The 22,481-nt window shown below is 44.9% G+C and overlaps 1 pseudogene; it reads right to left on the bottom strand.

The window, feature by feature from the left end:
• LOC120050698 overlaps positions 1-21,857 on the bottom strand; it is a 153,821-nt pseudogene extending 131,964 nt beyond the window's left edge.
• Between the last annotated feature and the right edge of the window lie 624 nt (positions 21,858-22,481).

Here is a 22,481-nt window from a genome sequence, read left to right as displayed (position 1 = left end):
CAGACTTGAGACCCAGAGTTGTCTGTATTGCGGTACTGACAGTCATTTTGTGTCTACTTGTCCCTTCAAGAGACCTAGCTCATTCATTGGAGTTAGTACACTGGTGGGTCTAAAAGATAATGGTTCTTCTCCCCTTACTCCCCCCCTCTCCTAGCCACCCTGCTGTGGGGCGACCAGCCCAAGTCTCTCCAGGTATTCAACGACTCGGGGGCCGATGCGAGTCTCATGGACGTTACCCTGGCGTCTGACCTGGGCTTCCCCACTCAACCCCTCTCCATTACCATGGGTGTTAGAGTGCTGGACGGGCGCTCTATAGGCCGGGTCACCCATCAGACCACCCCCGTCAACCTACGAGTTTCGGGGAACCACAGGGAGATGATCCAATTCCTGCTGGATGAGTCTCCGCAGGTTGCCGTGGTATTGGGATTCTCTTGGCTCCAGTGACACAATCCCTCCATTGACTGGGCTACTGGTGCCGTCGTGGACTGGTGCCCATCCTGCCACACTCATTGCCTGACGTCAGCTCTGCCTGCCCCGGGATGTCTTCCTGTGGGCTTGGAAAATGACCCGGACCTCTCCGCCAGCTCCGCAGAATACCAGGACCTCCAGGAGGGGTTCAGTAAGGCCCGGGCCACTTCGCTTCTACAGCACCGACCGGTTTCCAAGAAGTTCAAGCCTGAGGCGCTGGCACGCCGCTATGGTGCCGTGGCTACACCCCCAGAAGCCGAGACCTTTTCCCCCCGCTCCAAGATCATTAGCCCCTCTGCTGTTCGTCCTCTGTTGCCCCGTACCCTCTGTGTTTTTCCTACCTTTTCTGTGTCTAGGGTCAAAACCATGTCTGACTGCCCCTTGTCTTCTGATTGTAGCCCCCACCCTGAGTCATCAATTGCCAGCCAGCGTACACAGTGAGACGCTTCCTGAGGGTTCAACCATGGGTCAGGGGTTTCCAGTACCTGGTTGACTGGGAGGGTTATGGCCTGGAGGAGAGGTGCTGGGTTCCCACTAAAGACATTTTGGACTCGGTCCTCTTCGCCGACTTTCACCGCCGGCACCCCAGTCAACCAGGTATCCACCCAGGTGGATACCTGGTTGACTGGGGTGCCGGCGGTGAAAGTCGGCGAAGAGGACCGGGTCCAAAATGGCGTCACTAGAGGGGGTGAGGGGGGTGGGGGGGTGGGAGGGGGGGGGGGGGGTGGTACTGTCATGTCCTGATCTGATGTCATCCATCTTCCCCACTTATCCTCTGGGTATTTATACCTGTGTTTTCTGTCTGTCTGTGCCAGTTCCTCTTGTTTGTCAAGCTTACCAGCGTTTGTCCTGTCAGCTCCTGTCTTCTCCCCTGCCTCTCTTTCTCATCCTCCTGTTTTTAACCCTTGCCTGTCCTGACCCTGTACCCATCCGCCTGACCACTCTGCCTGTTCGTGACCCTGCCTGCCGTCCTGTACCTTTGCTCCTATTCTGGATTATCGACCCCTGCCTGCCTTGACCTGTCGTTTGCCTGCCCCTGTTACAATAAACATTGTTACTTCACACAGTCTGCACTTGGGTCTTACCTTAATACCTGATAAAGGCAAAGGGTGGCTACTTTGAAGAATCTCAAATATATGATATACTTTGATATTTTGACACTTTTAGTTACTGCATGATTCATATGTGTTATTTCATAGTTTTGATGTCTTCACTAGTATTCTACAATGTAGAAAATAGTACAAATCTAGAAAAACCCTTGAATGAGTAGGTGTCAACTTTTGACTGGTACTGTATAGTGAACAACAATTTAAACACAATATGTAAAGTGTTGGTTTCATGTTTCATGAGCTGTATAAATTTGGCTACCTGTTCAGGCACCTCCCTCATGTAAGCATAGGTCTGAACATGACAGGCTGTAGCCAATACTTTGACATGTAGGCTAATTATTTATTTACATACACTTTTGTTTTTCTTAACAGCATAACTAATGTTTTAAGGTTTTCAAATCAATTTAACCTCTAAATTGGCTATTTTGGTTAATGGCCTTGGTGCCCTGGCAGATTGGGCACGACCAAATGGCCTTGCCCCTAAAATCACGAAATTCCAGGCCCGAGCAGCAGTCCCAGCCAACCGTGTTGCGGGATCAAAACTCAAACCGTAGCTAGCTGGTAACCACATTTTCTCAATAGAATACTTTTTCAGAGACTTTCAAAACAAAAACCTGAGCTCTCCCTTGTTCAACAGGGAGTGACTAAGAGGGCCTTGAGTGTATGATCATGGGGCAACCTTCTCTTTAAAAAAAGGGGTAATCCACAGTTGCTAAATCTATTTTTGGACTTATAAATTAATGACATGTACCCATTGATTACTAAAAAATATAACAAATGCCTCATGAGCTTAGTTCAACTGTTGTACCCCATCAGAACCCAAAATATAACCTTGTTTTACTCCAATGTTTGTAAACAAAGTACATGTAAACAAACTATATTAAGCATCAAAATATGGTTAAAACTACAATTTTGATAACATGGATGGTGAGTCCTTGCATCCATGGCTCGGCCCATTCATTTGAGAAAGGTTACATTCTGGAAGACTACACTGTGTGTGTGTTATATTGTGTTGTATCCTGGAGAATATCATTACAGCACACAGCAGTTACACATACATAGACATGCTGCGGGCTGCTGCAGGGGCATGTATGACTTGTAGAGTAAGTGTTGATTACCATTACCTGTCCTTACCTGACTATTTCCTGCTGTGATGTTCCGCTGGCTGGCTGAGTGTGTGCGCGTTTGTGTGTCTCACCTGTAGTAGGCAGCGCTCCTTGAAGACGTAGCCAATCAGCTTGTCCAGGTGCTTCAGACAGTGGTGGTAGCAGACGTGGTGGGTCAACACTGAAAACATCATAGCATGCTGCGGAGAAAGACAGAGAGGGGAGAGAGAGCGACAGAGAGGGGAGAGAGCGAGCGAGAGATGGGTGGAGGGAGATGGAGAGAGAGAGAGAGACACAGAGCAAGAGAAAGAATAGAGATACATCGACAGAGAGTAGAGAAAAGAGGAGAGGGAGAGCGAGAGAGAGAACATGTCAAATCAATCAGCTGGTCATTATTTATTAAGTGGTGCTCCGACAGAGGGAGATTCAATAATCAAAAGCCCAATAAGTGTGTGTTCTCACCATGAAGGGAAATGAGAGTTGTGAGGGAAATTCACATTTTGGCACGAACGAATCAAGACCGCTATTTCAACATGTTGACACAAATGTGCCTGCAGAAACTAACATACAGGCTTCTCCTGTTTTTGTCACATCTCTCAAAAGTGTCAAACAAAGAAAGGAGGAAGGAGAGAAAGGAGGAAAGGAGTGAGGGAGAGAGAGGAGAGATGCAGAGGCAGTGAGATTGAGCCTGGGAGAGAAAGTTAGAGAGAGGGAGATAAAGAGATAAAGAGAGAGAGAGAGAGAGCGATAAAGAGAGTGAGACCAAGCTATAGACAGAGCTGGAGAGTGAGAGAGACTAAGCAAGTAAATGAGAGAAAGAGAGTGTAACAAATGTGAGCTATCATTAGCAGGTGTGGGGAGCAGTGTGGGGAGCATTGTGTAGCGGGTGGAACATCCATTAACCCTGCGCCACCACAAAGAGCAGGCTGAGCTGCAAGTTTTAATTAGTGTTACCGGGGGCCTTGCAGGGGGCCCAGGGTTCCTACAGGTCAGCTGCGTTTCCCTCTCTCTTTCTCTGCTCCATCTCTCACTCTCTCTGCTCCATCTCTCTCTCTCTCTCTCTCTCTCTCTCTCTCTGCTCCACCTCTCTCTCTCTCTCTCTCTGCACTAACTGCTAACCCACGCAGCCCAATCTGTTAGCCCACCCCTGGCCCTCGCCTGCCCACCCGCCGCCCACAGTGTGCACCCTGATGGCCTGCACCCCTCCACAGGGCATGGCCACACTACTCCAAGGCCTTGTTAACTAGCCAATTAACAAAGCAAGACCGTGTCTCAACTCATCAGACTAGGCTACAGCCTTACTGCCTGCATGGCTGGCTTAGTGGCTCAGACAACATCCGCATGGGTCCACTCCCAGACCAATTTACTCACTGGGTACTCAGTAGGAGACAGGTGTGTGTGTGTGTGTGTGTGTGTGTGTGTGTGTGTGTGTGTGTGTGTGTGTGTGTGTGTGTGTGTGTGTGTGTGTGTGTGTGTGTGTGTGTGTGTGTGTGTGTGTAGGGGTAAGAGTGTGTGTGTTTGTGAGATTGATTGGGCTGGGATGTCATCAATGGAAGCCTCTAGCTACCGGCCACATATCAGACCTGACAACAAACTGCTAGCCATGTGTGTCTCTTTGCTATTTACATTTACATTTACATTTAAGTCATTTAGCAGACGCTCTTATCCAGAGCGACTTACAAGTACATACATTCATACTTTTTTTTGTACTGCTATGCATTGGTGATGTTATGGTGTGATGGCAGAAAAAAAACTGGTGGTAGTGTACATCCGTGTGTGTGTATGTGTGTGTCTGTGTGAGCGTGGGTACAGTGTGTGTGCGAGTGTGAATACTTCTGTGTCTCTGTGTCTGTGTGCATGTGCTTGCATCTGTTTGCTGCATGAGCGTGTGTCCTTGTGCATATATTTTCTGCATCTCTGCCTAAGTGTGTGTTAGGCTGGGTGCAGTGTGGCAGCGTAGTGTCTCTCCTGCCTTCCTGATAGACGTCAGAGCGGATGCCAGTCTTCCAGAAGCGGATGCCAGTCTTCCATGGCTAGTGAGCTCAACGGTCACCTCCCGGCACATGGTGTTCTTCTGTCAAATCTTCTGCAGAGCTTCCTGACAAACACACATACATTATTGATCTACTGGGTTAGAGCTGCTGCTACAGGGGACAGCCAACCATCTTTACACCACACAGTTACAGATACAGGAACCGAGAGAGAGACACATGCATACACAGAGACACGCACAAACAGGTACATACAGAATGACCACACACACACACACACACACACACACAGGGAGAGCGGACACAAAGCATGAACACACACATACAGAGGTGTACACACACAGCCCTCTTTCCTTCCTCCCCTCTCTCTAGGTAGTGCTCCGACCCCCTGCGTCTCATGACAGACACAATAACAGTGAAAGCAGTAGACAGCTCCACTAGACCTGGCTAATTGAGGCATTGGAATTGGGTAGCATGGCGGCTGAGGGTGTATGTATGTGTGTATTTGTGTGTGTGTGTGTGTGTGGGAGCCTGGACTCCAATCTCAGGCAGCGTGCCCAGAGGCATCAGGCTGTTCATTAGGACCTGCAGCTAACGCTGGCTCCGACACACACACACACAGAGAAACATAGAGCACATACACACACAGACATGCACACACACACAAACACTTGGGTGTGTAGAAACCCAGAAATCTCTCGTTATAGGGCTAAAGTGTACACATTGTCAGCCCTACAGGAGAGAAGACAACTGGTAACAACACCAGAGAGATGAGGTCTGGTTAGCACCAGAGACAGGTGCGGACCAAAAGACCCTATATATTGGACAAAAGTTGTGCACTACGTAGAAAAGAGGGCTCATATGGTGCCATTTGGGACACAGACTTGGTCTGGGCTGAGAAAGACAGCATCTACAAATCAGAATTAGGACTGGGGACATGTGTCTATGGTATCTCTGCTACAGTGACTAAATTACCCATGATGCAGTTTGAAATTTAATGATTTTCAGTCGGCAGCGAGGAAATAAGAACAACAAAGAAATGAATAAATAATAATGCCATCCTACTCCTGCGCATCAAACGGAACATGGTCACACACACACACAAAGGCAGGCACACAGACACGCCAGCGGCCCTCTGTGGACATCCGAATACAGTATATATACAGTACCAGTCAAAAGTTTGGACACACCTACTCATTCAAGTGTTTTCCTTTATTTGTAATATTTTCTAAATTGGAATCATGTAGTAAGCAAAAAAGTGTTAAACAAATCAACATATATTTTATATTTGAGATTCTTCAAAGTAGCCACCTTTGCCTTGACAGCTTTGCACACTCTTGCCATTCTCTCAACCAGCTTCACCTGGAATGTTTTTACCACAGTCTTGAAGGAGTTCCCACATATGCTGAGCACTTGTTGGCTGCTTTTCCTTCACTCTTCGGTCCAACTTATCCCAAAACATCTCAATTAGGTTGAGGTCAAGTGATTGTGGAGGCCAGGTCATCTGATGCAGCACTCCATCACGCTCCTTCTTGGTCAAATAGCCCTTACACAGCCTGGAGGTGTGTAGCCATGTGCCTAGAATTCTAAATAAATCACTGACAGTGTCACCAGCAAAGCACCCCCACATCATCACACCTCCATGCTTCATGATGGGAACCACACCTGTGGAAATCATCTGTTCACCGACTCTACGTTTCACAAAGAGAGGTTGGAAACAAAAATCTCAAATTTGGACTCATCAGACCAAAGAACAGGTTTCCACCAGTCTAATGTCCATTGCTCGTGTTTCTTGGCCAAAGTAAGTCTCTTCTTCTTACTGGCGTCATTTAGTTGAGTTTACTTTTCAGCAATTTGACCATGAAGACCTGATTCACGCAGTCTCCTCTGAACAGTTGATGTTGAGAAGTGTCTGTTTCTTGAACTCTGTGAAGCATTTACTTGGGCTGCAACCTGAGATTCAGTTAACTCTAATGAACTTATCCTTTGCAGCAGAGGAAACTCTGGGACTTCCTTTCCTGTGGCGGTCCTCATGAGAGCCAGGTTCATCATAGGGCTTGAATGGTTTTTGCGACTGCACTTGAATAAACTTTCAAAGTTCTTGTCACAACACAACTGATTGAGGAGAGTGTATAGTTATGTACTTGAAAATGTATCAATAAACCAATTAGGCACATTTGGGCAGAGTTGTTATAACATTTTTAACAGTAATGCAATGGTTAAATCGGATCAGTCTAAAACTTTGCACATACACTGCTGCCATCTACTGGCCAACATCTAAATTGCGTCTAAACTGCAATAATACATTGTGGCCTTACTCTTGCATTTCAAAGATGAAGAAAAAAGAAAAAAAGCATGTTTTTTGCTTGTATTCTCTTTTACCAGATCTAACGTGTTATTTTCTCCTACATTACTTTCACATTTCCACAAACGTCAAAGTTTTACCTGTCAAATGGTATCAAGAATATGCATATCCTTGCTTCATGTCCTGAGCTACAGGCATGTATGTAAACTTCTGACCCACTGGAATTGTGACTAAGTGAAATAATCTGTCTGTAAACAATTGCTGGAAAAATGACTTGTGTCATGAACAAAGTAGATGTCCTAACCGATTTGCCAAAACTATAGTTTGTTAACAAGACATTTGTGGAGTGGTTGAAAAATGATCTAAGTGTATGTAAACTTCCGACTTCAACTGTATATGGTGGGGTCAACTAATGTTGGATAAGAGCCAGGGGCTTGGAATGTTACTAAGAAAGGAAAAGGCAATCACATGGTTGTGGTCAGTGATAAGGGTGGATAGCTGTGGATTAGTGAGGAATGGGAGCAGAGGTCATGACAGGTCACATTAAGGGAGAATGAACAGTTACTTAACTCCCTGCATAGCAACAAATATGTCATGTTTAGAGAAAAGGAGGAGACTCCACCTAAACTGAATGTCTGCATGCAGTTGTTGGCGCTGCTACATACGTTCCTACATTTTCGTGTGTGTGTTGGTATCGCTACATGTGTGTGTGTGTGTTGACAGGCAGTGGTGTCTGAAGCGAATCAAAGTGGCCAGCCAGGGGCCGTGGATCCTCCATCTGGGGTGGAACACACTGCAGTCTCTCTAGAGGCAGACAGAGACACCATCTGGGCTTCTCTCTGGGGTGAGAGCCCCCTACACTGGAACCTCCACTCCTCACTTACCCTACAGTAGCTATGTTCAAAATGGCACCTGGTTAAAAGTAGTGCACTAAGTAGAAAATAGAGTGCCATTTGGGGATGCACACATTAAACGGTCATACTGGCAGTCACAGAACTAGAGCACCAACCATCAACCTCCACTAACACTAATAAGCCCTTCTTTCTCTGAAGAGATGAAAGGCCTCTCTCTGTAATTTAAAGGCCCATTTTATACTCGGTTCAGCAGAAAACAACAAATGAGCGTTTACCGGACCTGTGGATGAACAAGTGACACAAACGACGTGCAAACACACAAACACATGCTCACACACGTACACAAGAACACACACTCCTAATGATGTTCCCAGGGGGTTGTGGATAATAAGAGTGTTGCTGAATTGTTCTAGCTGTGTGAAGACTCGCTGACATGGCTAGCCCTTGGAGCTGTGATGGCTTGGTGTGCGTTGAACTAATTGCTCTGTGGGTTGACAGTGGGAATATCAGTAATCATTAGCGACGCTGCCTGAGCTCCTTGCCAGCGCTACCTGGGAAACGGGCTAATTGACTGAGCTCAGGGCACACAAACACGCAGATTATCACAAAATGTAAGACAAGTTGCTGAGGTGGAAACCATTAAGTTGACACTTTAGAGGGAAGAAACCCCACACAATTCAAGGTTGCTACGTTCACATCTGTGGCCGAGTTGAACGCATTAGAGGGAGCCAAGGACCTTATGTGAAACTCCCATCTGATTCTGGTTCATTTTATATGAGCAGGAGCGTAGTTGAAAAATATAAAACAATGTAACCAGGCAAGTCAGTTAATAACAAGTTCTTATTTACAAATTCTTATTCCCCGGCCTACCGGGGAACTGTATATTGACTTTTTTCTATTGTGTTATTGACTGTACGTTTGTTTATTCCATGTGTAACTCTGTGTTGTTGTTTGTGTCGACCTGCTTTGCTTTATTTTGGCCAGGTCACAGTCGTAAATGAGAACTTGTTCTCAACTGGCCTACCTGGTTAAATAAAGGTTAAATACATTTTTTAAACAATAATAATAATTGGGTTAACTGCCTTGTTCATTGGCAGAAGAACAGATTTTCACTTTGCCAGCTCAGGGATTCGATCAAGCAACCTTACTGGCCCAACACTCAAACCACTAGGCTACCTGCCGAAACAACTCAATCTGATTAACGGGACCTTGTTCATTTTAAGAGCAGGTCCAAAGCCTAGCACAATAGCTCAGATAACCCTTCATGGTTGGTGGACTGTAACACGTTACACTATATCTTAGCTAACCCATGTTAGGTTCTAATTACCAGAGTAAGAACTCGATGGACACTATGAAAACTTAAACCAAGTTTATTCTTCCCAAGGGATCGAACAGCTGAATTGACAAAAACATGTTTACAATAGTGGTGTATATGTACCCCATTTTGGGTGGAGTCTCATCCTTCTCGCTAAACATTCTATCTTTATTGCTAGGCAGGAAACTAAGTGATAAACTTTTCCTTCTCCCTTAATGTGACCTGACCTGACCTCGACCCCCTTCATTACTAATCCATGGCTCTCTCCCCATATCAATGCCTGCCACATGTGGTTGTTTTCCCTACACAGTACATTCCAAGATAACCATTAACTTCTGGTGTAGCCCCTTGGCTATGGCACCCTTCATGTCTCTATTACAACTAATGATTAATAACATTTGATGTTCAGAAATGCAAACCAGTCACAGATTAAGGGCGATAAACTGTAACAAGGCTCAAGATTCAAGGCCTGGTTATTTCATGTTCATGAATATGGATTTTACCTAATGAAGCCCATAGCGTGTGGTAACTAACAAAAGGTGAGACGTGTCAGCCTATTTGCAATGCACCTCATTGTTATTGAATTTCCATTTTCACATTTTTCAGTAGCATCTTTTAATCAAATGATTATGAAGTCATACACATATAAAAGCGTGCATACTTATTTTAAATGCATGTAGTTCTGTCCTTTTGATGAAGTTGTTAATACATTTTATGTCATGTTTTATGTTTTGTGTGGGGATCCTAATAAAATACTATACACACACCTCCCGAGTGGCACAGCGGTCTAAGGCACTGCATCGCAGTGCAACCGGCTGTAATCGGGAGTGCTAAAGGGCGGCGCACAATTGGCCCAGCGTCATCCGGGTTAGGGGAGGGTTTGGCTGGGGGGGCTTTACTTAGCTCATTGCGCTCTAGCGACTCCTTGTGGTGGGCCGGGCGCCTGCAGAGTGACTCCGGTCGTCAGTTGAACGGTGTTTCCTCCGACACATTAGTGCAGCTGGCTTCCGGGTTAAGCAGATGGGTGTTAAGAAGCACGGTTTAGTGGGTCATGTTTCGGAGGACACACGACTTGACCTTCGCCTCCCGAGCCCGAGTTGCAGCTATGAGACAAGATCAAAATTGGGGAGAGAAAAATAGGGTAAAACATAAAAAAGAAACATACTATACAAACACATTTAGGACCACTGACTGACCTGGAGCTACAAAAGCCTCAACAGCAGGTACTGCAGACAATAACTACATGTAGGACCAACAAAGGCAGCAAGAGCAACCACAGCTAGAATGATAAACAAGCACTATAGGGGCTCAAAGTGCTCTAAGGGTTTAAAGCTAGTCCAGCTAGAATTCTACCCTTCTCCGTTTTCATCAACAACAAAAAAAAAACTAAGTCGCTGTGGAGCGAACAGTGGCGCTGTTTGCCCTAATGTGGATTTTATCTTTAATAAGGAGTAAATTACTAGCCAGACACATGGCGCTCCAGAGATAGAGTGGCTGTGAGGAGAGACTAATAGCAGTAGCCTAAGAAGGATCTGCAAGGGTGAAAAGAAGCTACAGGCAGTGAATGGATCAGGACCTCAGCTCTGCAGCACAAGGCTACAATCTGATGTTAGATGGTTATAGTAATTACACTGCTACATGTTTCAGCCCTATGCTCCTAGGACATTACCATTTTATGAAGCTGGCATGTGTCATACTTAATTATTATGAGGCCAGGTGGGCAGTGAGATGTACTGTGCTGTAGTGTGTGTGATACCCACCTCCCTCTGTGTTAGCTTCTGTTTGACTATCTGCTTGAACTTGGGACTGTTAGCCAGCAGGTGGCGTAGTTTCACATAGCTTTTCCACAGCTTAGAGAGAGAGAGAGAGAGAGAGAGAGAGAGACTTCTCTCAGACCAACACATTAATATTTCAATGGAGCTCACCAAAATAGTTTATGAGCACTGCTTGTAACACTACTTCACTCACTAGTCACTCTTCTGCAAAATGCGACAAATGCGACAGTTATGTGAAAAGAGAAGGGACATCTCTCCAAATGCCCCAATTACAATTTATTTGAATTACAATTTATTTGAAAAGGACATCGATTTGGGGAAGGTGACACAGTGATGGACCATTGAAAACCCCCTCGGACTGCCAGAATCTTGTAATAATAGAGTGAGGGCTCTGACCGTGCCGCTCCATTAAAGCTTTTCCTCATTTAGAGGCCAAGTTATTCAATTATATGACTGGCATGCGGCCCGGCTCGAGAAAGAGAGCAAGAAAGAGGGCATGAGAGAGAGAGCGCGAGAGATAGAGAGTCAGAGAGCTAGAGAGTCAGAGAGCCAAAGAGCCAGAGAGAGAGCCAGAGAAATTAAACCTGTGGTGTAGAGAGAGAGAAAGCAAGAGAGCAACCCGCGGTAGAGAGAGAGGAATGGTGGCGATGAGGGGAATTAGAATTAAAGCTGTTTAATAGGGAGACTTCATTAGTGATCGGTGTGGAGAGAGACAGACGGCTTTACCGCTGTGATTATCGGCTCACCGCTGGCCTAACGGCGTGCATACGTTCGGGCGCAGGTGGAGGCTGCGGAGGAGAGGAGAGCAGGTTAAAGCTGCAGCCTGAGGCCTCCCTCCCCAACCTGCTCACATGACATTTCAGAAGATCCGCTCTGTGCTCTCAAGGTACGACAGGCTGGTGTGTGTGTGTCTGCCACACGCTCATTAACATTTGCTGCCTGCCGGCCGTCGCTCTCCAGTAAATGCTCATTTACCACCATCCGCTTCTCCCTCGTCTCACTCCCCCTTTCTTTTTTTAATTTCACTCCCTCTCCCTGTGGCCCTCTATAGATACTGGGATTAGAACAACCCTAAACATTAATTTCCTCTCTCTCCTTTCTCGCTCCCCTCTGAGTGGCATTGCCATCAATGCAATTAAAGACAGCTCTGCCCTCACTTCCCTCATTATGTCGCAGGAATGTTCCGGTGCTTTCCATCTTATTTCATTTCCACGTTTGCGACCTCCTGTTAATCATGTCCACGTTCGTCAACAAATGTGTCGTCTGTGGATCAGAGAGGTTTGACATAGCCGAGGGGAGTGTGTGTGTGTGTGTGTGTGTGTGTGTGTGTGTGTGTGTGTGTGTGTGTGTGTGTGTGTGTGTGTGTGTGTGTGTGTGTGTGTGTGTGTGTGTGTGTGTGCGCGCATCCATGACCGCGGGGAAACATGCGGATGCAGACGGACATCCCTAATATTCCGACAGACAAAAATCTGCATTACTCAAAGGACAAAGGTCTGAGCACAAACACACTAATGATGGGGCTTCATAATAACGAGATCTCCTGTTTACCGGCTATAAAGCCTTCTATCCCTCGTCATTGGCTTCTAAGCATGTGTCCCAAATGGCACGCTATTCCCTTCGTAGTGCACTACTTTTTATCAGGACTCTGGTCAAAAGTAGTTCACTATAAAAGGAATAGAATGACATTTGGGATCTCCTTGTAGTATGTGACAAGGATACCGATAACCAACAGATTATAATAACAGACACAGTGAACAAACATAAACTAGTTGAAGAGTTTCACTTTTGATTGGCGCTTTGTTTTGTTTGTTGTTGCTTCTCTCTACACCTTGGAGACGATGGAAGAGGAAAATGTAATATACTTTTGGTAATTATGCACAGGCACAGTACAGTATTCCCTCTCCTCCATCTCCACACTGTCTGTGTGTGTATCTGCTTGTCTTTACTTTTCACGAGACAGACAGTGTCGTTCCCACAGCGACATTACCCGGCGGAACCTTAGGACGTGACGACGCATGTGAAAATGTCACACCACTCGTTCTCTACCTCCCTGTCTCTCTACGACATACGCCCCTCTCTCTCTCAACAAACACAGAAGAGTGCCACCATCAACCCGTCCTGTGAGAGATTCCTTAAATAAGGAGTGTGGGGCACAGGGGAGAGGTGAGTGGAAGGAGTGTGTCTGAGGAAGGGGACTATGCAGTAGTGTTTGTGGCCAGGGATGATAGGCTGGGGGCAGTATACATCTAGATCCTGGGTGGTTAGTGGTTGGGGTCTTACTGCGGATCCCCAGTGTAACTGAGCTGGGCCGGGGGTTGTGGGGAGCGGGACAGGGGAAGTATAGTTCCTGGGTGGTGGGGGGCGGTTGGGGTTTGAGGGGTAAAGGGAGGATCTTACTGGGTGTCCACGGTGTAGCTGAGCTGGATGGGCCAGATCCCAAAGTGGACGATGATGGGGAAGGTGTTGACCTCTGGGTTGAACTGCTCTCAGTCCAGCTGGTCGATACGCACTGAGCTGGGCTTCTGAAACAACAACACAACACAAACACTATGAGACCAGGGCCCATATCAACTCAAATTGTACTTGTCACATGTGGCAAAAACAACACGTGTAGACCATACAGTGGAAAACTTACTGACAAGCCCTTAACCAACAATGCAGTGTTAAGAAAAATAAGTGTTAAGAAAGTATTTACTAAAATAAACTGAGGTAAAAAATAAAATAAAATAAAAAAAAATTATTAAGAAAAATAACAAGTAATTCAACTTCTTCAGGATAGGATCTATTTTTCTCCATTTCCGCCTGACTGACGCGCCCAAAGTAAACTGCCTGTTGTTCAGGCCCTGAAGCCAGGATATGCATAATTGGTACCATTGGAAAGAAAACACTCTGACATTTGTAGAAATGTTAAAATAATGTAGGAGACTATAACACAATAGATAGGAGAAAATCCAAAGATAAACCAGCTGGAAATATATATTTTTTGAAAGCCCATTCTCTTCCAATGGAACGTATAGGTAAAAAATGTAATCTAGCTCCCAGTATGCAATTCCTATGGCTTCCACTGGATATCAGTAGTCTTTGTTCAATGTTTCAGGCATGTTTCTTCCCCAACGAGGAATAATAATGAGTTTTGATACAGGGACTCAGACTTGGAAATCAGTATACAGTATGTGCGATGAAGTGGACACGCACCTGCTAATATCGTTTTCCTATTGAACATACTTCTTTCCGTGTGAAATATTATATTTAATTACATTTTAGGGTATGTCCTCGTTTTTGAAAGAAAATTACATTTTTTCCCATTAAAATAACATCATATTTATCAGAAGTACATTGTACACATTGTTAATTTTGATCAATGGCTATTGTAGCTGGAAACGGCTGATTTTTAATGGAATATCTAGATATGTGTACAGAGGCCCATTATCAGCAACCATAACTCCTGTGTTCCAATGGCACGTTGTGTAAGCTAATCCAAGTTTATAATTTTAAAAGGATAGTTGATCATTAGAAAACCCTTTTGCAATTATGTTGTGCTGATTATTAAAGAATCAATAAAACTGGCCTTCTTTTGGCTAGTTGAGTATCTGGAGCATCAGCATTTGTGGGTTCGATTACAGGGTCAAAAGGGCCAGAAACAAATAACTTTCTTCTGAAACTGGTCAGTCTATTCTTGTTCCGAGAAATGAAGGCTGAAGATCTCGTACAACGCTGTGTACTACTCCCTTCACAGAACAGCGCAAACTGGTTCTAACCAGAATAGAAAGAGAAGTGGGAGGCCCCGGTGCAGAACTGAGCAAGAGGACAAGTACAATAGAGTGTCTAGTTAGAGAAACAGATGCCTTACAAGTCCTCAACTGGCAACTTCATTAAAACAAGGGTTTTCTAATGCTCAATTAGCCTTTTAAAATTATAAACTTGGATTTGCTAGCACAACGTGCCATTAGAACACATGGGTGATAGTTGCTGATAATGTGCCTCTGTACGCCTATGTAGATATTCCATAAAAAATCTGCCGTTTCCAGCTACAATAGTCATTTACAACATTAACAATGTCTACACTGTATTTCTGATCAATTTGATGTTATTTTAATTGACAAAAAAATAGCTTTTCTTTCAAAAACAAGGACATTTCGAAGTGACCCCAAACTTTTGAATGGTAGTGTAGATGAAAACTCTCGTTAAATAGTGTGGTCTACAGCTTATCATGATCTACTCTATCCCGTTGGTAAGATAGTCTTGATCTGAGCTCATCCATTTTATTATCCAACGATTGCACGTTGGCTAATAGGACTGATGGTAAAGGCGGATTACTGACTCGCCGTCTGATCCTTACAAGGCACCCCGACCTACATCCCTGATTTCTCTGTCTCTTCTTCATGTGAATGACGGGGATTTCGGCATTGCCGGGTGTCTGAAATAAATCCTTTGCGTCTGACTCGTTAATTAAAGATAAAATCTTTGTCCAGTACGAGGTGAGTAATCGCTGTCCTGATATCCAGAAGCTCTCCGGTCATAGGAGGTGGCAGAAAAAAACACACACAATAGCACAATATTAGATCATATTAATTATGATCTAAATGGCAAAACTGATCATAGATCAGCACTCCCACTCTGTGACGCTTTGTGAATACGGACCCAGGGCCCATATGTATCAAGTGTTTCATAGTAGAAGTGCTGATTTAAGAGCAGTTTTGACTTTTTGCTCAAAATGTATAAGTTTACACGGACGGGTGGACGGGGGGACGGGGGGGTGATGACCTGATCCTAGATCAGAACTCTTACTCTGAGACGCTTGATACGACCCCAGATCGTCTCAGTACAGTGACCTGTTATTTTGTTACAAAAAGAGCATCTGAATTCAAGGACATTTTCACTCAAAAGTGCAAACCCTTCCAATCTAGCATTCTGTCAATCACACACACATGCACCCTATTGGACCTGGTCAAAAGTAGTGCACTATATACGGGATAGAGTGCTACTTGATTAACAGCCTTTTCCTTACTAGGGATGGGCATTTGACTTTCTATTTTAAACTTCAAATAATCTCATTACAATTTTTAGGGATACCCGGATATATATATATTTTGTCTTTCTTGACCAATCGAAATGACACAAATGCACATGGCAGAGGTAAACAGCGGACAGGCTGCTTTTCTCCGTAGTTTTTTACTGAAAGCAACAGTGAAAGAAAAATCGTATTTTCGCCAATACAGAACCGATTCTGTTACAAAATAGTTTTCTTGTGAGTGTTTTGCATTGATCTGTGTCAGAACTTTTGGAAACTCAGTTAGTTGTGGGCCTGTAATCGCTATTTGAAGTGAGGAAAATAGCATACCGATGTCAGGGCAGACTGGACTGGAGGGATAAATGCTCAGCAGGAGCTTAATGCACGGTTATAAAAACAACATTCACTAGTTTGTTTTATTACATTAAGTAGTTCAAATGTCATGGTTTATACTTGTGGGTAAGAAAGAATTCTCCAGAAATGAACACTCACTCAAGTAATTGAATACTAAATTTCGTTAACCGTGCCCATCCCTAGTCCTTACCATGCCAGGGTTGGTGATGATCATGCCTGTGCACTCCTCTGCGTACTTCTGCTGCTCCAGTTCCTACCACTGCAGCATATCAGCTATCTCCTCCTCAGGGACCAGAGGCTTGGAGCTCCGCAGGAGGTAGAGGAGCACCTGTTGCATGGACAACACCTCCCTTACCACCATCTGACAGAGAGGATACACAGAGATAGTGAGATGGGAAGATAGACAGGACGTAGAGCAACAGTTGGTTCATGGACCAGCACCTCCTAACCACCGTCTAGACACACAGAGTCAGAGAGAGAGAGACATAGACAGCATGCAAAGAGAAAAAAAAACACATTCACACAAGAGAAACAACAGATACAAAGAGACAGACAGACGAGACAAGGCACACAAACAGACAGAGAACACAAACAGGTTCAAATACATAATCAGGTTAATAAACACTAGTGCAAAATTGCTTGACCTCAATTTACAAGTGTTCACATGGACTGACACACACAGAAAATCTACAGCAATGACTCTCAATCTTAGAAATGCATTACGACAATAACTAATGTGTGCATAGAGTCTCACAAAGACAAAGCAAATACCACTCAAACACAGGACCAGGTTCCAACATTCTCCAGCAGAGAGAGACAGAGTGCTCTAAGTAAAGGACAGATCGAGACAGGAAGGACAGTGACTCACCAGGTAAGAAGCGGACAAAGCTAGGCATGAAGTGGAACTTCTGACATCCAGGAGATTGATTGTCCCACTCTGGACCTGCATGGGGGGAAAAAAAACCCATTGAAAACACCTTTCCATCCCGCTCAGATCTAGTGCCTAGGGGGTAAGGGAGTAGGAGTTAGGGGATAGGGAATAGGTAGGGGCTAGGTGGTAGGGAAGTGTCTCTGGGTAGGGGCTGGGAGATAGGGGGTAATGTGTTGTTCAGTCATAAATCCTGGAACAGGCAAGAGGTAGGGGATACTGGTTAGTGTCTAGAGGCTAGGGGTTAGGGTCTAGCAGGTGAAGGGTAGAGGCTAGGAAAAGGGAAAGGAGGATACCTAGTCAGTTGTCCAACTGAATGTATTCAACTGAAATGTGTCTTCCGCATTTAACCCAATCCTTCTGAATCAGAGAGGTGTGGGAGGCTGCCTTAAACGACATCCACGTGTTCGGCGCCCGAGGAACAGTGGGTTAACTGCCTTGCTCAGTAGCAGAACGACATATTTTTACCTTGTCAGCTCGGGGTTCAATCCAGCAACCTTCTGGTTACTGGCCCAACGCTCTAACCACTAGGGGATAGTATGGTGTTTTTCAGTCATAAAACTCCAGTATATCCTGAAAGAATAGGAGGAGAACAGCTTCAGTCCTCTCACACAGTAGTTCTGAACATGGACATAGGGGAAAAAAAGGGGTTAATACTATCTCACACACGCACAAACACACACAGTCGCACACACATCAACATAAGCATCTTAAAATGCGAAAGATGTGACCTGATAGTCACATGAGAGAACCTTCCAGAAGGACAAACATCTCTGCAGCACTCAACCAATCAGGCCTTTGTGGTAGAGTGGCCAGACGGAAGCCACTCCTCACTAAAAAGCACATGACAGTCCGCTTGGATTTTGCCAACAGGCACCTAAAGGACTCTCAGACCATGAGAAACAAGATTATCTCGCCTGATGAAACCAAGATTGAAGTCTGGCCTGAATGCCTGAATGCCAAGCACCACATCTAGAGGAAACCTGGCATCATCCCTACGGTGAAGCATGGTGGTGACAGCATCATGCTGTGGGGATGTTTTTCAGCAGCAGGGAATGGGAGACTTCTCAGGATTGAGGGAAAGATGAATGGAGCAAAGTACAGAGAGATCCATGATGAAAACCTGCTCCAGAGTGCTCAGGACCTCCGACTGGAGGTGAAGGTTCACCTTCCAACAGGACAATGACCCTACGCACACAGCCAAGACAACGCATAATTGGCTTCGGGACAAGTCTCTGAATGTCCTTGAGTGACCCGGCAAGAGTCCAGACTTGAACCCGATCGAACATCTCTGGAGAGACCTGAAAATAGCTGTGCTGCGACACTCCCCATCTAACCTGACAGAGCTTTAGAGGATCTGCAGAGAAGAAATAGAGAAACTCTCAAAATACAAGTGTGCCAAGCTTATAGCGTCATAACCAAGATGACTCGAGGATGTAATTGCTGCCAAACGTGCTTCAAAAAAAGTACTGAGTAAAGGGTCTGAATACTTATGTAAATGTGATATTTCAGTATTTTTTGGATTTTTCTAAATACCTGTGGGGCAGCAGGTAGCCTAGTGGATAGAGCATTGGGCCAGTAAACTAAAGGTTGCTAGATCGAATCCCCGAGCTGACAAGGTAAAAATCTGTTGTTCTGCCCCTGAACAAGGCAGTTAACACACTGTTCCTAGGCCGTCATTGTAAATAAGAATTTGTTCTTAACTGACCTGCCTCGTTAAATAAAGGTTACATATTTATTTTGTCATTAGGGGGTATTGTGTGCCGATCGACAAAGAAAAAAAAAGATGTAATCAATTTTAGAATAAGTCTGTAACTTAATTAAATGTGGACAAAGTCAAGGGCTCTGAATACTTTCCGAATGCACTGTAGGTTACATGGGCCTTGGATGTGTTCACAGAGAGCGATACGCGACCGTTTGGAGAACACTAAACACACACACACACACACAGACAGAAAGACAGACAGACATAAAAGAGATGAGGGGCTTTACTGACCTCTGGTGTCATCTCTTCAATAAAGTGAGTTGTGTAATCTATGTTGAAACAAATCACTCTGCACAATGGAAACTGGGATGATGAAAGAGAAGAAGAGCGAGAGGGAGTGAGGGAAGAAAAGAGAAACACTCATTACCATGGTGTTAAACAGAGGTTGCAGCTTCTGAAGGAAAACTCATAAAAACCGAATCTCCATAAGCAGGGTCTGCTACCCCAAAACACAGACACATCAAACACACACACACATGCAGGAGAACGTACATACACAACCACAAACGCACACACAGAGTAACGTGCACACACTGAAAAACACACTGAACACACATTCAACATCTCTTTACCCAGGGCTTTTGAACATTAAGTGGCTCCAATCTCTTTATTAAGGAGATAAACCCACTCTTCCGTGTTTAATCTTCCAGTTACATGCTCTTTGTTGTCTGAGCGAGTGTCCATTTTGTAGGATTAACCTGGCCGCCCGCCGTACAACGTGCAGTGGTGCCCACCCTTCTGGCTAACTAGCAGTGGATAGAATTGCTGCGCTTGGGGTTGTCTAATCACCAGGCCCCTGGTGATGCAAGGTTTTTGCAGGTGTTGTGTAAATTATCCCACGATAATCTGGGCTTAATCTTCACTGAATCATTTTTTAATTTGAAATGATTGATCATATGTGAATTTCGCTTCATTATTGAAACACACACACCCACACAGCTATTCAAACACACAGACACACAACTCTCTCGGTCACAGCCTTGATTCAGCCAGGCTTTGCCTGCCATCGATTTCCCTGGGGAAGCGGGAGGTACGGAAGCAATCTTCCGTACCTTCTCCATTGAAAGCAGTGCAGCCAAGCCTGATTTTAAGCAATAACGACACACATAGTTAAAACATGTTTTTATTATAACTGGATTATAGCTCCCGTCCAACTATGTTCTATCAGACATTTCACACTAAATTCCCAGCTAATGAGAAAACAAGGCAACTGCAGAATGAGGGATTTTTAAATCCATACCCCAGTACGACCCACGTGACCACAATGAACGTCACACTGTGAGGGACTATCAAGGGATCCTCTGTCTATACGTAGGAGGCTTTTAAATTCCCAAACTCTGTAATATTTGACAGATACTGATGGGCCTTCAAAAGTAGAGAGAGAGGGAGAGGACTTTAAACACAAGGTCACCATCAGCAGTGTGGCTGGGACGGAACAATAGTGAGCATTCCCAAATGGCACACTATTCCTTATATAGTGCACTACTTTTGACCAGGGCCCATAGGGCAATAGGGCGCCATTTGGGACACAACTAAGTTTATCCGAGGTTGACTCAGGAAAAAAGAGGAGGATTGTAGCGAAGGGCGGATTTGAAGTTGGTGTTTTAAGCCAAACGCTATTCGCTGGTTGTGAAATATTAATGTGCTTTGCTTTATAAACCTGCCTGTTGGAACGGAGAGCATATTCATATTACGCAGCACACACACACATACATAGAACAGCTGATGCGGCACAGGTTGTCCCATTGGAGGACATGAGGGAGGAGAGCGAGGGAACAGAAGACTGTTGAGCTATGCATAGGGTTCGAGACTGTGACCAAAACACTTGCATTTGCGAACCTTTGACTTGGCAGTGTTACACCAATTTTATATTGGTTGCTACTGTAGGGTGCCAGTGAAAAACATTTAGGTGGCCACGTTAGTTTAGCGTTGCATGGTATACCGAAAACTTCTGTACTTTTTCGATACAAAAAAATTCAAAACAGTTCGGTACTAACATTTGTTACTTTCGGAGGTTCTGTGAAATGTGACTCATGTAATCTAATCAAATCAAATGTTATTTGTCACATGCGCCGAATACAACAGCTGACACCTGTAACAACGTAATGTACTCGGCACATAAGCTCACACGGGATAACTGAAATTTCCTAACATCACTTTGGACTCAACATAAAAACTCAAAAAAGAACAGACAATGACTTCTGTTTCACCACTCACGCCACCCTGTCTGCGTCGAAACCAAACGATGAGCATCACAAACACAGGTAATCTTTCCCTTCAGTTGGTCCACTTTCACATTTACCGCTAGCCCAGTAATCCCTCTTTTCAATGGAGCCATTTTCTTGAGGGCAAAACAAGTCACATCTTGTCCCAATTTGATTGGCGCAAAGCACCTGCTCCCTCTGACCAACAGAAACACAAATAATTATCACAAGACCACTTTGGGTTACCTTCACCGATGGCGGCGCACCCAGCTCCTTTTTCACCCACCCTGAAACCATAAATGGATCAGCCAAAAGGCAGGGGTCCACTTTCTCCAAAAATGTCCCTCCTATCGTCACAGACTCATCTTTATCTCAACCATCGGCTCCGAGGACTTCACCACACCTGTAACCTCCGATAAGTCGCCCTCGTTCACTTCCATTTCTCCTCCAGACCTCGATCCGGCGTAGTGTTCATTTTGCTTACATTCTACTTCAACAAACCAACAAACCATCTCCCTTTTTTCCACCATTTTTACCCAAGTGATGCTCATCCTCTTCCTCCGTCTTTCACTTCGACCTCCTCTGCCTCTTTTTCCACCATTCCTCCTCTGTATGATAATACTACACTTCTCCTGACATGCATCTCGTTCTTGCCCTCTCCAGGGACGCCATTCCCCACTCGCTCCAGCCCTCCACCTCGAGCTGCCCCGCTTGTTTGTACTATATCTTATGTTAAATTACATCTAAAGTAGAGTAACCTGCTACGTAAATTCTCATTACCTGCTGTGTAAGATCTCTTAACCTGTGACGAAAAGTAAATTCTGGTCAACTGTCAGATAATCCATCCACTTGACAGGTGTGGCATATCAAGAAGCTGATTAAACGGCATGATCATTACACAGCTGCACCTTGTGCAGGGGACAAAGGTCAACTCCAAAATGTGCAGTTTTGTAACACAATCCAATGCCACAGATCTGTCAAATTGAGGGAGTGTGCAATTGGCATGCTGACTGCAGGAAGGTCCACCAGAGCTGTTGCCAGAGAATTTAATGTTAATTTCTCTACCATAAGCTGCCTCAAACGTTGTTTTAGAGAATTTGGCAGTACGTCCAACCGGCCTCACAACCAGGACCTCCTCATCTGACTACTTCACCTGCGGAAACGTCGGAGACCAGCCACCCGGACAGCTGATGAAACTGTGAGTTTGCACAACCGAATAATTTCTGCTCAAACTGTCAGAAACCATCTCAGGGAAGCTCAAGTGTGTGCTCGTCATCCTCAGCAGGGTCTTGACCT

Source organism: Salvelinus namaycush, chromosome 7 (assembly GCF_016432855.1).
Source record: "Salvelinus namaycush isolate Seneca chromosome 7, SaNama_1.0, whole genome shotgun sequence".
Taxonomy (NCBI): Eukaryota; Metazoa; Chordata; class Actinopteri; order Salmoniformes; family Salmonidae; genus Salvelinus; species Salvelinus namaycush.
The sequence above is the reverse complement of the archived record's forward strand: the minus strand, read 5'-3'. Positions and strand labels throughout refer to the sequence as shown.